The sequence below is a fragment of the Eublepharis macularius genome, chromosome 6, assembly GCF_028583425.1.
Source record: "Eublepharis macularius isolate TG4126 chromosome 6, MPM_Emac_v1.0, whole genome shotgun sequence".
Classification (NCBI taxonomy): domain Eukaryota; kingdom Metazoa; phylum Chordata; class Lepidosauria; order Squamata; family Eublepharidae; genus Eublepharis; species Eublepharis macularius.
Window position 1 is genome coordinate 137,349,979 of NC_072795.1, and position 16,983 is coordinate 137,366,961.

A 16,983-nucleotide genomic window follows, 5' to 3' on the forward strand; every position below is an offset into this window, starting at 1 on the left:
TTCGTGAACAGGTCATGTTCGTCAATGTTCATTGTTCATGGATGGCAACAAACAACGAACACCGTTTGGGTTTTTTTCTGTTCGTGTCCATGTCTAGCTTAAACTACCTCACAGAGTTGTTCTGCGGATAAAATGGAGAACAATGCAAACTGCTTTGGGTCCCCATTGGGAAGAAACACAGGGCATAGATAAATTAATTAAATAAATAAATAATGAATCTGATGCCTCTCATCATAGACAGGAACCTCAGAATGGATACCCTTCCTTTGCAACCTGGAGGTAGCTTGTAGGGGACTACATGTCTCTTTCCCCACCTCAAAAACCATCTCTAAGTATGGGGGTGGGTAGTTTTCCTTCCTCCATTCCCAGGGCCAGGGAATGTGGGCAAGGGCCGCTTTGTTTAGTGTTGGCAACTGATGGAAATTTTTTAAAAAATGGTGGAAGAGACATTAAGATGCTGGTTCTTTTCCTTGTGTGCACCGAAACACACACAGAAACTACACATGACACCCGAGAAAAGGATCTGGGAAATGGAAGGGGTAGAAAAACCAAATCTGGGGGAGAGAAGATTGAAAGGGGACGTGATCACACTTGAAGAGCTCTTACATGAGAGTTTCTGCAGGTCCACATGGCAATGGCCTTAAGTAACAAGAAGATTGATTTCAGTTGAACACAATTCCAAACAGTGAGAGCATTTTGACAATGGAAACAATTACTGAGGTGGTGGGGGGGGAGTGCTCTCTCATCCTGGGGCCTGCAAGCAGAGACTTCCCATCTGTTGGGAATGCTCTAGCTTTGGATTTCTTGCACTGAGCAGGGGGGTTGGACTATGAGTGGAAATACATCTTGCAAATTACCTTGGGGATGCTCAAGCACAGGATTTTATGTGTGGTCCTCAATACATGTGCAGGCTGTTCTTGCTTGGTGCACATAAATGCTGCTTTCAAAGGAGCTCTCTTTGCATGATTGCATCTGTGAGTGAGTCTGGAGGGCAGAGCGCCAATTCAGCTCTGTTTTCACTGTGAGGACAAGTACTGGAGGCTCCTTGGACTTGCCAATTTGCATTTCTTTAAGGAGTGTCAAGAGCTGCATGTCAATGAATGGATGTGGGAGAAACTGGGATAGTTTTAGCAGCTGTGTATTTCTACCCATTATCAATTATTTTTAATGGAAGCAATGTACAAATCTTGGTGGGGGGGGCATTTAGAACTCTTCAGGAGGAGTTGCGTGGACAAGCCTATTTTCTGTGTCCCTGATCAGAATGAAGGAACTGGGGCAACAGTCGCGTAACACCAAGGCTCCTGGATCTCCTGCATCCACCGCTGGTATAAATGTATACCCAGTTCATTAATTTTCAGTTGAAACTCCCTTGCCTTGAAGCATCTGGGTGGGGACATGGGGGGAGCGGTATCACGCAAGATGTGATGTTACTTCCATGGAAAACCAGAAATGGCATTACATTGTTCTAGGAATTGCCAGGAGCTCTATGGTTTTACATTCTGCCTTACACTGAAGATTTAAAAAAAAAAATCCTCCTGCCATCTGAAAGAGCCGCAGTGAGAAGAGCGGGTTGCTGGTGGGAGACCTGGCAACCCTATCTGGATGTCTGCACAACAGGAGCCTGTACAGAACAATGTTCATTGTATAAATCCAGGGTTTATATACGGATACATAATCATGCAGTCCCTATGCACCATTGTGGCTTGCCGTCTTATCTCATAAATCTTTATCTTCTGAGATTTTATATTCTGTCATACCATATATTTGTGTTAGGGCAAAAAATGGTTACACACATCTTGGGAGCAATTTCCTTTCCTGTCTTCTCTCTCATATATGTGTGAGTGTGTGTGTGTGAGTGTGCGTGAGAGAGAGAGAGAGACTGTATTCATTTAAGCTGTTTTACAGGCAAAGGTCTAGAGTTCACAGGTTGCCAAAGATTTACATTCTTATTTGTGTTCTTCTGCCTTGACTTTAAGATTCTCACTTCCTTCCCTTGAGGTTTTGGGTTTGTGAACCGAGACAGTGATGAATCTCTGACTGAGTGATCATATTGAAAAAGGAGACCTGAGGGAAGATGCTGAAGATGGGGCAGGGAAGGAGGTTGCACTTTTCCCTGGGCCCAGTCCAGGGATAATGATGCATAATTGATTCCTCGTCCTCCTCAGCCCCCGCTCCTTTCTTACCATGCTTGCACTCTGTGGAAATCTCATCTTCAAATATTGACTCACGCCTGTTGATTAGGCTTGCAGCTTGAGTGTTTGCATTGTGACCCGGTGCCTAATGTGGATTTGCTAACAGGCTGAAGCCTTTTGCTGGCAAGCATTTCCACTTGGCTGCTACAGCTGTTTTGAATTAATGAAACTCTGCTGCATGTGGTGCTACTATATGTTAGTTTAACGGGGGGAGCCTAGAAAATACTCTGGCAGCACTGCGTGAGGAAACATTAAGGGTATTTTTAAATACAGACATGCAGCTATTTCGCACACAAGGCATAACCTGCCTTTGAGTTTCTCTGAGGTTGCCCATTGCAGCTTGCGTACATCCATGGAGAGCTGGGTGTTGTGTCTGGGAAGCACTGTGGTGTGTAAACGAGGACTCTGCCTAAAAAGGATCTGGAAGTGCCAGCATTGTATATTCAGATGAGGACGCCAGCTTTGACTGACCACCTGTGTAACAAGGGTTTTTCATGATTTGTTAAAAGAAGGCTTTAAATAGGCTTGGCTGTTCCCACTTTGTGCCATTGTTGGAGCGAACTGACCTGCTGTCCCTCCCTGAGAAAGCTACGTGAGATTACTTGGTCACCTCAGGGCCAAGAAGGAAATTTTTTGGATCTCTTTCTAAGTGACCTTGAGAGTTTCCCTTTTTCTTTTGCTTGTTCACGTGGCATCTGTTGGGAGTGCTAGCGGTAGGTAATTAAACCGGTCTGTTTTTATACAGGTTAGTTATTGAATATCATCCCCTGAATGATTGACCAGCTTGGGGAATGGCATTGTCAATAGCATCACTCAGCACATTTTGGTATATAGGCAAGGAAAGCTGCAGTATGGTGATGGTACTGATCCAGCTTTGAGACCTAAGGTGGATCGGCTCAAATGTAAGCAAATCCACTGGAAAACACTTTAGGATGCATGCAGGATTGAAATTCAATGCAATTTCATTTATTTGCAATTTCATTTATTTCAGCTTTAATTATCACTAAAATAATAATTATTAGCCATTATTATTAATGAAAAAACAGCTTTATTAATAATATTGTCCAGTGTCTTCATTTGGGTATATGCTTGCAATGCCATTTAACGCTGGAGTTAACTTCTTTTGCTTTAAAATTTTATTGCATGCATTTTAGCTCTGGGGCTTTAGTTCCTTTTTGTTTGTGAGCTGTCTTAAACTGATGGAGAAGCGGGATATAAATATTTCCAAGGTTGGAACCTGCACATCTTTTTTGCAATTGGTTGTGCTTTTCTCCAGTGGAAGGAGCCTTTCTCTGATGTCAGAGACTGTTCTATTGCCAGCAGGTCCTGTTGGGTCAGCAAAAGGCATCTTGTGCCCGATAAAAGCTCCAGCATTAATGGACTGGAACAGCAGCATCTGACTCATTTACATAGCATGTAAATGTGAGCCCATGGTCTCATTCTCGAACGTTGCTTGCAGGATAGTAACTTGTCTAAAACAAACCCATTTGAACTGTCAAGGGGTCAATCAAGGGGGACTTGAAAGCCTCAGCTGGGTGCAGTTAGCAGATCAGTTAGGCTTCCTTTTGAACCCTCCTGATCCATTAATAATGAAAGACATACACAACAATCAAGGAGAAACTTGCCTGCAGGCTAATATCCTGTTTGTGAATATAATACCATCTCTGTTCGCTTGCTCGAGGAGCTGATCATTTCATTCTCTTTTTGCTCTTTTTTTGTAATTGATGATCACTTGCATAGCCTTTTATAAAGCTTTTTTTAAAAAAAAAAATCAGCGTCTGCATGCTTCATTTTATATCAACAGTGAATCAATAAAAATTTAATGGAAGCAAGTGTGTGGCTCCAGTCTGAATTAATGTCCGTTTACCTCTTTCAGTATGAAACCCAGGTTTCGACATATGGAACCAAAAGAGCTTCCCATTATTTTCTTCTCTTTGCTTTTCTTTTTCTCTTCATCTCAAAAACAGCAACGATATTCATGTGGGCTATTAAGGTTTTTTAAACAGAGTTCTTGCCTTCTTTGCTACAGTAGGACAGAAGCAAGGGCCAGTACTTGAGTGAAAAACTATTCCGAAAATAAATAAATCTTGGAAACCTCCATGCATGAGCCAAAGTCTGAAAACAGTTACTAAAAATCCTGAACATTTAGCAGAGCAAGCCTACCTACCGCTACCACTTATCTATTTACTTCATTTATTCCCCACTTTTCTTCCCAATGGGGACCCAAAGCAGTTTACGTCATTCTCCTCGCCTCCATTTTGTATTCACAACAACTCGGAGGTAGATTAGACACAGGGCCAAGCTAGAAGTGACGAATGACACTTGAACGGCAAGTGAACAGACTCACGTCTTCCTCCCTGTTCACTTGTGCTCCACTTGCACTCCACTCGATCGAATGGAGCGCAAGTGAACAGGGAGGAATACGTGAGTCTGTTCACTTGCCGTTCAAGTGTCATTCATCACTTGTAGCTTGGCTCTTAGAGAGACTGACTGGTGCCCAGCAAGCTTCCATGGCAGAGTGAAGATTCAAACCAGGATCCCTAACCACTATATCACAGTAGCTCACTTAAGCTGGAGGAAGGCTCCAAACTCTGGATGTTGGAGGAAGACAGGCTTTGCCAATCTTCAAACACTTGAACCCTTTCCAAGGACAGGATTATAATCTATTGGTTGTAAATCTGTAAATTTAGAATTAGCCAGCACTACATCTTTTTAGCTCTTTTGCCTACTGCTCTGCCTCCAGTTATCTGTCATCTGAGCATTCCTATTTATTTATTTGGTTTAGAGCTTATGCTTAGTTATTAAAAATGTAATTCTCTTAATTATCTGTACTGTGGAGTGACTGCTCTTAGAATCTCACCCATGAAGCTTGACAATTTTTCACACGACCAGGAGCTTCAGCCTGGTGCTGAAGGGACACTGCCAGCTGAGCAACAGAAGGGTAGGACACTCCATGTATGCTTCCATCCCTCACTTGCACACAAAGACCCCGGTCCTCCTGGAGTCGAATGTCTCTGGGGGGGATGACCAAGAGGGAGGGAGGGTCTTCTCTTGTTGGTGACAGCAGATCTACTAGACTTCCTCAACCCAGCCAAGAAGGGAGAGCTAGGGGAGAAAAGAGTTTTCTTTGGGTTTTGTTTTAAAGCATAAACCAGGCCCTCTTGGTCTTCTGGCAAGATCTGGCATGGGAAGATGCAGGTGGGAAAGAGGGAGGTGTCAGATAACAACCATGGGTGTTGGCTCATTCATCATCTCCTCTTGCCCAGCTGCCAGCCAGGTTTGATCTACGCAACCCCAGTGAGGCTGCCCTGCAGGGGCTGCTTGACTCAGAGCGGAACCACAAGTGACAAAAGGCACAGATTGGACACTTGTCAGCTTCCCTCAAGTTTTGATGGGAAATGTAGGCATCTTAGTCTTGCAGCTTGACTCTCTGACTGCTGGCCAATGGACTTTTCAACTGTCACTTGTCCAACATTCCGCCAAGCTGCCTACATTTCCCATCAAAACTTGAGGGAAGCTGAGAAGTGTCCAACCTGTGCCTTTTGTCACTTGTGGTTCCGCTCTCAGACCCAACTGGCAAGGACAACAGAAGGCAGAGACTAACTCCTCACCGCTTCTCACACCACTACCGGCTGAATCCAAGCCAAGCAGCTCTGTGGCATTCTCCAGCAATGGCCACTCAGACCCAGATAGTGATGGTAACTATAGAAATAGGTCAACTTGTTACCTTCCTCTGCACCACTTGTAATTTTACTTTTTGTTTTATAACCTTTAACTTTTAACTTTTTAACTCAAGGTCTTTGGACCTTGAGTTCAGCTCCTCCTTACGTTACCTTTAACTTTAACCTCATAGGACCCTGGCCCCAATCAACACTCATATTTCCACTCACACAGTGTTTCAAGTGTTCTCTATTTTACCCAGGGCCAAGCTAGAAGTGACGAATGACACTTGAATGGCATGTGAACAGACTCACGTGTATTCCTTCCTGTTCACTTACGCTCCACTTGCACTCCACTCGATCACTCACAAGTGAACAGGGAGGAATACACGTGAGTCTGTTCACTTGCCATTCAAGTGTCATTCATCACTTCTAGCTTGGCTCCCAGGCTGATACTTGGAGAACACTTTCATTTTTGTTTGTGTGACGAGACAGAAGTGATGCTTGCTGGGAAAGCAGAGATCTTGAAGGACACTGTACTCCCTACTAAAAATTCTCAAAGAACTGCAGCAGCTTGGGGGGTGCGGCACAATTAAAAATGAATCAAGTAAGAGTGAAGGAGGAATTCAATAAAAATTTGGCCTCCAAACAGCCGGAAGTGACAGGAGAAAGCAAGATTTGGAAAGCAAGGTAAATAATAAAGCAAGGAGGAAGAAGTAAAAACAGCAAAATGCTTCAGTAAGAATTAGAAAGCATGCACAGTTTACACAAAACAGACTCTGTTCAAGCAGAAAGCTAAGTAAGAAAGGAATAATACAGTATAAAATACGACACTGTAGTTTAACACAAGAATACTTGCAAAAAATCTTTATCTCTCTGAGTTGCTTCCCTACAAACAGGCAAGCTGCAGAATGTGCAACCAAACCAGCTCTGATCTGATTCCAGGTCCACCCAGTATGTTTCAAGGATTGGACTTCATCAAACATATATGTAATCTTGGTGGGTAGAGTATGAAATCAATCAAGAAACCCCAAAGTAAAGATGGAGTAATCAGAAGCAACTCTGTGCCAATCCTGTATCTTCTGTGTGTTATGTATTGATTCGATGTGTCTTCTTCGATGCAGTGGTAATTTGCCTTTATTTACTGTTTTGTATTTTCTCTTGCTATCAACTTGAGGTGGGCTTATAATTTTCAACTGTGAGCTGTAAGTGGAAAGATACATAGACGGCTCCTCCTTCCTCTCCTGGAGCTGTTACTGAAACTCAAGAAGAATTTCTCTGTTGAAAAATATGGAGGCTTAACTGGAAAAATAAATCTGAACACTAACAAAAAGACAATTGATAAGTCAGCTCCACTCCCAAAATCTCCAGGAATTTCCCAACCTGGACTTGGCAACCCTTTGCACACTGGCTTACCTGGTGCCAGCAGTGTGGTGCTCTTTTGTGCACTCACAGAGCATGCACATGCCTTAGCACCTGCGTGATGATGTCACTCCTGGTGGTGACATCATCCTGGAAGTGATGTTATCACATCGGCTCCGTACTCCATGCAGGACCAATTCTGCCCATTTGGGGCCAATATCAGCCCCAAACAAAGTGCAGGAGTGCTCCCATGGCTGGTGTGATGATATTACTTCTGGGAGTGATGTCGTTGCACCTGCTAGAAGCATGCTCATGGCACACATTCCTGGCATACCTGCAGTGGCAAGCAACCTCCAGGAGTTTGCACCTATGCCAATCACTGGAGGGTCAGTGGGCAAGGAGGCAAACCTTTGGGAGTTTGCCTACCACCGGTGGGCATCTGGGAACCCTAGTGGCAGCAGGTAGCAGAGTCTGAGAGTGGGCTATCCCCAGTCCCCACTGGGGGACCTGGCAACGCTAGACTGGACTAAGAGGCTGGAGGGATGTGGGTAGGTTTTCCACCAGGCTGTGCTCCAGTTTGTCATGATTCTGGGCCTGTAGGCCTCAAGGAAGCCTGAGGCCTAACATTAACATTTCCAGAAGCCCTCGCTGCCAATTCCCCTACAGGCCTACATTTCCCAAGATCCTTCTCAGATTTTGGATTGGACTAAGGATAGAATTGAGAGAAAAGGAAGGCCAATCAGAACCGAGCCTGGGTCAAGGGAGAAGTAATATAAGGCCCTCCTGAAAGGCAGAAGTACTCTTATCCTGGGAGCTGAAGAGAATTAGGAAAGGATCCCTCATCCAGAGAGGGCAAGTTGGACCCAGGCAGGGCCAGGTACTGTAGGGACCAGTCAATTCACTGCATTAAGAAGCTTTATTGCTTTCTTACTGGCTCCTTCTAATGTTAATTTTGCCCTGCTTGTTGAGCCTGTTTTCCCACCTGGTTAAATACTGCCCAAGTTAAATAAAGCAGGGCACTAACAATAAGCTCATCATACCACAAGCTTGACCAGTCTTTTGGCAATGCCCTCACCTGCAGAGGGGTTCTGTTAGAAAGGGTGAAGGCAAGAGGTGTGCTCTGAGAGCTGAACTCCCAGACCAAAGTGGTGGCAGCCAGTAAGGCCCTTGCCTGCTCCAGGGCTGATGGCAGCAGGATGGAGAGGGTGTTTGTGTGTGGAAGGCTAAAGCAGAAAAATCCTCATGTGTCTCTCCTTACTTGTTACATAGCCACAGGCCTAGGGGTTAGTGACGCCTGACACAGGCTGGTTGGGGATAAAGTGGCTCCAGAACCCAGGCCGGGGAGGAGACCGGAGGAGCTGGACTGGACTTTGCTAGGTGCAACCCTTGAGGAAGAAGTCGGTGGAAATGGGTGATGCAACCTTACCCCATCCTTCCTTAATCTGAGGCCTGCAGGAGGCCCTAGGGGTGAGCAAGCACGATGGCAGACAACTACCAGGAAGTCCCAGCACTCCCTGAACGCGAAATAGGCTATTCAGATAGGGAGTTTGTTTCATTTTCATATTCATTATTACAATTATGTGTGTGTGTGTGTAATGTTCCGTCAAGTCACCTCCAACCTACGGTGATCCTATAAATGAGAGATCTCAATAGAAAGATGTCGGAGCAATCCACAGTTCATCCAACAGAATACAAAAGGATCGACTGATATGAAAACTGAAAGGGGGGCGCAGATGAAGCAATGCCTCTTTTACTTTGTGGTTGCCAGTTCCCTTCTGGTGGTGGGGGATTCCCCCAGTCCCACCACCACCACCCACTGCCACTTACCTGGGTGGGGAAACGGAGGAGAGATTAATACTATTTTAACGCAACTCAAGCATTCTGTAAATGTAATAGCAGAAAAGAGCAGTAGCACTTATAAGACTAACAAAATTTGTGGTAAGGTGTGAGCTTTTGTGAGTCAGCTCACTTCTTCAGATAGCTGAAGAACCTACCACAAATTTTGTAGTAATGTGGCTACCTATCTTGGAAATGATTGGACAGGGACATGGGCAAAAGTGCTTTGTATCGCCCCCTGGCCCTCACACCTCCTCTTTTTTAGGTTGGGGAGACCTGGCAACCCGAGTACTAACGCTGAGGATGGGTTCAGAGTATCACCATTTCTTACATATACGGAAGTTACAAAGAACACGTTGCATGTTGTTTACTTTTACCCAGAATCCTCACAAAGTGGTTGTCATGATAAGGACGTGTATCTGCATGCCTTTTAGATCTAGCAGACTGGCCTGTGACTCACCTTCTCAAATCCAGCCTGGGAAAGCATCTCTTCTTAGGGAAGAGAGGGCAAGAAACAGAGCACAGTTGGCTTAACCTGACACCTCTCCTGGGGATGTTTGTTATAAGCTGAGAGCCAAGCTACAAGTGACGCCTGACACAGGTTGGACACTTGTCAGCTTCCCTCAAGTTTTGATGGGAAATGTAGGCGTCCTGGTTTTACAGCTTGGCTCTCCGTTACAGCTGCAAGACCAGGACGCCTACATTTCCCATCAAAACTTGAGGGAAGCTGACAAGTGTCCAACCTGTGTCAGGCGTCACTTGTAGCTTGGCTGTGACATTCTATCAGGAACGTGCTGGTCTTTTGGGTGCCATCATAAAACCAGCTTTGTGGCCTGTGTGAACCTACGTGACAAAGGCCAGCTGGGGTGTGGAGTTTGGAAGGGACCTCTACAGGAGAGTGGACTTAAATAGGCTCTGGTGCTTTTTATGGTGTGGTTCATTGGAATGGAGAATGGGAAGCGCTAGAGGCAGGCTTGCCTCTCCCCCCGCCCCCCCAAGTGATGAACGCCCATCCCTGCAGGGTATGTTTCAGGTACTATTTGGTAACTCTCAAGGGATAGTTAGTGATTAGACGTTTTGTTTCCTTTTCTCTCTTATTAGCTCTTATGCCTTCTGCACTGCTTCTTTTTGCGTAGCATTGTGTGCTCTGTATTTTATATTCTACTGTAGTACAATAAAGATCTTCCTTTGGTTAATCCAAGCTAAGTCTGAGCTTCACTCATGACAAGCCTCCTGCTTAGCCATTTGCTAGAACTCTGCACGAGTACAGAAGCTCACCAGCTTCCCAAACGGCCGGTGAAGGATCGAGCCTGTTTCAGTTTGGGTGGTGGTGGCTACTGAAGGAAACAAGGGATTGTGAGGGACTGAGAAGAAAACCCTCCCCTTTGGTCATAATAGTAGCTACAGTGAGTTATGTACCAGAGGCCTAGTTTGAAGCCAGTTTCTGGAGATACAACGAGAAAAGTGGAGAGTCAAAGCTACTGGCTAAAGCAAGGCCTGTTCACATCTAAAGACCCCAAGACCTTATATTCTCTCTGAATGTATAAAGTCAGGGCTTTTTTTCAGGGGGAACGCGGGGGAACGGAGTTCCGGGACCTCTTGAAAATGGTCACATGGCTGATGGCCCCGCCCCCTGATCTCCAGACAGAGGGGAGTTGAGATTGCCCTCCGCGCCAGTGGCGCGGAGGGCAATCTCAACTCCCCTCTGTCTGGAGATCAGGGGGCGGGGCCACCAGCCATGTGACCATTTTCTCCAAGGGCAACCCACTGAGTTCCACCACCTCTTTCCCCAGAAAAAAAGCCCTGTACAAAGTGTTTGTTCTTACTTTGCCTCTTTCTTCAAATAGAACAACACACAATTCTTCTGGCATTTCTTTAAATTTTCCCGGTGTTTTGTCTGAAGGCAAAGGGGGGTTGGAGCAAGGGCAGTACAGAGAAACTACTGTATGTTTGCTTCATTCCACCCAAAACTGTTACTGTATAGAGGCAGTCAAAGTTGGGTTACAGCAAGAGCAGATTTTTTTAAGCGTTAATTTTTTTTAAAGTGTAAAATATTAATATGATATATTCATGCAATTTTTAGATAGGCAGCTAGTACAGGATGTTTTGTAACAGTGCAAGGAAATGCTTCCATAATGTTCATTGGTACAACAGGATAATTATGGTTGGAAAGAGTTGCAAAGCAAAGAAGGGGGCGGGGGGTGGAATCCGGACTCTCCCAACAAGCTATTGTCAGCAAAACTGCCATTATTGACAGGGAGTAAATGAATAGGTGTAGAAAGGGATAAAGACACATAAATATTCATTCGGTAAAGTCACATTTGCATCTGAATGTTGATTATAATACAGTTTTCTATTTTCCAAACAGCTCCATTAGTTTTGATTGGAAAATGACTTTTGCTGATGATGTGCAAGAACAATCTCCATTTATGTTATAATTTACCTGTGAAAGGTAAATTACCTGTTGAAGTCGTCAGGATCCCCCATTACATAAGGATAAAGCTGACAGATTTGTACATATAAATCCAGGGAAGAAATTGTAGATATAAATCCAAGGAAGAAATCTAGACTGCACAGATCCTTAGACTGATCCAGCGATAGTGCCCTTGTTTATTTATTTAACTCATGATTTCCTGCCTCCACCCCCCCCCCCACCATGAGGATCCAAAGTGGCTTACATCATTCTCTTCTCCATTTTATCGTCACAAGAACCCTGCAAAGCAGGTAAACCCTGTACAGCAGGCCACACAGCAAGCTTCCACAGCATAGTGGGGTTTTAACCCTGGGCCTTGTAGATTCTAGCCCGACATTCTGTGTCACTACACCTTCATCTTCGTTCTTCTGTGCCTCCACACATGGGTACTGCGCACGCGCAGGCCAGCCGCCGGAAGATTTTTTATCGCTTTCCCAGCTCCGAAGGGGCCGTTTGCCGCGCGCCTCAGCGACCGTTTCCCGCCCAAACGGTCACATGCTCCTCCAGCGGCCAACGGCCCCTTCCCTCAGTTCTCTTCTTGCCGCCGCTTGAGGAGAACGTTCGCTTGTAGCTCCGTGCTTATTTGTGTCTTTGGATTGCTTTTCTCCTGACTGACTTGGATCTGGATTTGACTTCTCTTCTGCTTACTGATTTGGACGGACTGATCTTGGTAGAGTATTTGACCCGGACTGTTTTTGACTTCGCGTTTGTTTTTTGCCCCTCGGAATGGCTTCTACAGCCCTGTTTAAGCACTGTGCCCAGTGCCGTGCTAAAATGGCTCAAACGGATGGGCATAGCCTTTGCCTGCTTTGCCTGGGGGAGGAACATGTAGTCCCCACTTGCAAGGTCTGCCAGGGCTTTACGCATAAAGCCAGGCAGGAGCGGTCCGCCCGCCTCAAGGCTTCACTGTGGCAGCGGGTCTTGGACGCCCCTGGGCCCTCCGAGGCGGAGAAACCCGGGGCCGCGGAGAAGGCTGGCCGAACCCCCACCCATGCCGGAAGCCGGTCTCGAGCGGGCTCTGTAACCTCTTCCAAATCGGTGGCTACATCCCGCCCGGCAGACAAGCCGGCGTTGAGGGCAAGCTCGGTGGCGAGGTCTGCGAAGTCCCCGCACAAGTCGGCGTCGGTGAGGTCGGAACCGGGGAGGTCGGCTCCGAGGCCGGAACCGGGCGAGTCGGATCCGATACGGTCAGCCCCGGCGTCGATCGAAGGGCCTGTGACAGTCCCGGGACCGGAGGCTGCGCGGAAGGCGTCGACCAAGAGGACATCGGTTCCGAAAGCTTCCTCCGAATCGGTTCCGAAGAAGAAGGCTAAGAAGACCAAGCATCGCTCTCGGTCCCCTCGGCGCCGGTCTACAGAAGAGGTGGTCCTGGTGTCTCCACCAACGCCATCACCTCACCTGGAGTCCCCTGACCGTCCCCTCCTTGAGGAAGAGATGCCGGATCCGGGGGCCTATGTGGTCCTGTCGAGTGGACGGCGTTCGCCAACACCGGAATCGAGCCCGGCTCCGCGTCGTCGGATCCGAGAGACGACCAGGGATCCGTCGCCTGCACAGTCTGCCCGTAGCCAGCGGTGTTGGTCGGAGGGGAGCGTCGGATCCGAGCGAGTCGGATCCGAGCGGTCCGTGGCTGCGCATCACCAACAGGCTACAGGTCTACCAGAGGCCTATCGGTGCCAGTGGAAAGGAGCTCCACCTGGCTTCAGGTCATCGGATCCGGGGCCATCGTCGTCTAGCCGTCGTGAGTGGTTGCCTCCACCCTTCCCAGGAGAGGAAGTGTCAGCACTTGCGTCTGATGAGGATGACGAGGATGCGGGGTCCGGCTACCGCTCTGAGTCGCTCTCCGAGCCATCTCCGGACGACAATGTTGGCCCTTCCACCAGCTCTCCCTTCGAGGACCTGCGGATTTATGCAGACCAAATGGCCCGCATGTCCAAGGCCTTGGAGATTGACGTGTCTTCTGTGGTCCCGAAGACGAAGGACAAGTTGCTGTGCAGAATCTATGGGGAGAACCCGGCTTCAGTAGGTTTTCCTATGTTGGAGGGCTTGGAGGAGATCATCGACAAGGTCTGGAAGTCACCATCTGACCTGCCTGCCACGTCCAAACGCATCGAACAGATGTATAAGATTAAACAGGGGACGTGGCAGTCTCTCATCAAGCACCCTCCACCGTCATCCCTGATAGCCGAGGAGATTCAGCACAAGAGGTCGGGGTCCTCCTCCGTCCCACCGGATAAGGAGGGAAAGAAGATGGACGCACTGGGTAGACGTCAGTACTCAGTTGCTGCTTTAGCCCTCCGGATAGCCAACTATCAAACGATTATGGCGGGCTATCAGCTCTACCTATGGGAAAAGCTGGCGAACTATGTCACTGACCTCCCTGCTGACAAGAAGGCGGTGGTGTCGTTGCTGCAGACGGAGGCAGTACGATTATTGAAGCAACAGATGAATGCCGGGAGTCATGCGGCTGACACGGCTGCTCGGGGTATGGCGTCAGCAGTGCTTCTGAGGAGGCACTCGTGGTTGCGGTCGACTGCCCTCCCGCAGGAGGTGAAGGCCAAGATTGAACGTCTGCCCTTCGAGGGTGATTCCCTCTTCTCTACCACCACCGACGAGGCGCTTAAAAAGAAGAAGGAGGACCGGCAGACGGCACGCTCCCTGGGGGTCACTCCGGCGGACAGGTCCACGTTCAAGCCTCGGTACTCGTCGAGGTATAATCCCTACCAGTACCGCAGCAGATATCAACCCCGTCCGTACTATCAGCAGTACCCTACCTCGCAGCGCCAGTATACCCCAGCGCAACACCAGGGCAGGAGGCGTAGGCCATTCAAGCCCCGCTCGTCTCAACCTCCGCCCCAGCAAAAAGATCCGCAAGGGGCTGGAAGGCAGTTCTGAGGACCCGGCCCTGCGGCAGCCCTGAACTTTTCGGACAGACTCAGTCCTTTTTTGTCTGAATGGGAGTCAATAACATCTGACTCATGGGTCTTAACGATTGTTGATAAGGGGTACGGGCTGGAATTCACTGAACTGCCGATGTGTACTTCACCGCTGAGTGCGGTGAATAATACCTTGGTTGAGCTGGAGGATGAAATTAGGTCCCTCTTGGCTAAGGGTGCTGTGGAAGAGGTGCCCTTTGTGGAGTCTGAGAAGGGTTTCTTTTCCCGGTTCTTCCTGGTCCCTAAGAAGGATGGGGGTCTACGTCCCATTTTGGATCTTCGGGGCCTAAATGCCTTTCTAAGGGTCACCAAGTTTAAGATGATCACACTGCCTGCTGTAATTGCCCTTTTGAAGAGGGGGGATTGGTTCGCTGTCCTGGATTTAAAGGACGCGTATTTCCACGTGGGGATCTTGGAGGAGCACAGGAGATTTCTGTGCTTCGTTTACAAGCAGCGGGTATTCCGTTACAAGGTTCTCCCCTTCGGCCTTTCCACAGCCCCACGTGTGTTTACTAAGTGCGTGGCTCCTGTGGTTTCCTTTCTTCGAGAGCAGGGCTGTACCATCTACCCCTATCTCGATGATTGGCTTATAACAGCGGGCTCGGAGGTTAAGCTGCTGCAAGATGTGGCATTGGTGCTAGACACTTGCGAACGCCTGGGCCTCCTGGTTAACTTTGAAAAATCTAAGCTGACACCTAGCCGTGTTGTGCCTTATATTGGGGCAGTGTTCGACTCATTGGAGGCCAAGGCTTTATTGCCTCCGGAGCGGGCACGTTCCTTGAAGGGCCTGGTGTCCTTGTTTAAACGAAATCGTTTTCAGCCAGTGCGCATGATTCAATGCTTGCTAGGGCATATGGCTGCTGCCACCCCGGTGGTCCCTTTTGCGAGGCTGCGCATGCGCCCGCTCCAGAACTGGTTTGTGAGGAGATACAATGCTTTACAGCATCCTCCGACTGCTAAATTCTCTGTTCCCAGAGCCGTTATATCCTCTCTTGACTGGTGGTTGTCGGATATTAATTTGTTTAAAGGGACCCCATTTGGTTTCCATCATCCCGAGTTCTCCGTGACCACGGACGCCTCTCTGCAAGGGTGGGGGGCTTTCTGTGGGGAGCTATGTGTTCAGGATGTGTGGTCTGAGAGAGAAAGGGGTCTCCATATTAATGTGCTTGAACTGAGGGCTGTTCGTTTTGCACTTATGTCATTCACAGCAATCTTGCAGAACCATCAGGTGCTGGTGCAGACGGACAACACTACCACTATGTATTACCTGAACCAACAGGGCGGCACGGTGTCCATGATCCTCTGCAGGGAGGCCACGCTCATTTGGGAATGGGCGATCAGGAATGGGGTGACGCTTCGCGCCATTCATGTAGCTGGGTCGGACAATGTGCAGGCGGACACTCTCAGCAGGGTGCACATGCTGAATCACGAGTGGGGGCTCAACGCAAAGTACGTTGGGCCGATCTTTCGGAAATGGGGTCGCCCGAGCATAGACGTGTTTGCGACATCGGCGAACACCAAGGCCGAGATCTTTTGTTCTCGGGCAGGAAGCGACCCCCTCTCTATTGGGGATGCCTTCCAATTTACTTGGGCCCGGGGACTACATTACATGTTTCCGCCTTTCCCTCTCATACCCAGAGTGCTGTGCAAGGTGGAGAGGGACAACACGGACTGCATCTTAGTGGCTCCGTTCTGGCCACGGCAGCTCTGGTTCCCAAAGCTGCCGAGCTTACGTGGCCCTTCCGCCCCGGAGGGATCTCCTCCTACACGGGAAGCTCTTCCACCACGAGCCCAGGAAACTACACCTGACCGCTTGGCGGATTCGGCCCCGTCCCTAGGCTTCTCTGAGCCAGTCGAGAAGGTCCTACTGAACGCTAGGAAGCCCTCCACACGGCGTGCCTACAAGGCGAAGTGGAGTAGGTTTGAGGCTTGGGCCGCCTCTAGGAAGGTGGCGCCTCTGGATAGCCCCTTGGGGATGGTCTTGGATTATCTTTGCGAGCTGAAGGACCAGGGCCTTAGTGTAGCGTCTCTGAAGGTGCACCTTGCGGCCATCTCTGCGTTCCATGATCGGGTGGATGGCTGCACGGTTTTCTCTCACCAGAAGTCCCGCCAGTTTTTGAAGGGGATGCTTAATCTTTACCCGCCTGTGTCACCCCCTGTGCCCCAGTGGTCTCTCTCCCTGGTCCTGGCTAGGTTGATGTTGCCCCCTTTTGAGCCTTTGGCTACGTGCCCTCTGGACTTGCTCTCCTACAAGGTGGCATTCCTCGTGGCGATCACTTCTGCCAGACGGGTCAGCGAGCTGGCTGCTCTTAGGGCGGACCCCCCGTTCCTTCGCTTTCATGCGAATAAGGTGGTCTTGCGACCATGTCTTTCGTTCCTGCCCAAGGTGGTGTCAACCTTCCACCTTTCACAAGAGATTTCTCTGCCTGTATTTTTCCCTGCAGCTTCTACTAAAGGGGAAAAGGCCCTCCACAGTTTGGATCTGCAGAGGGCTTTGGCTTTTTATTTGGAGAGGACAAGGGTGTTCA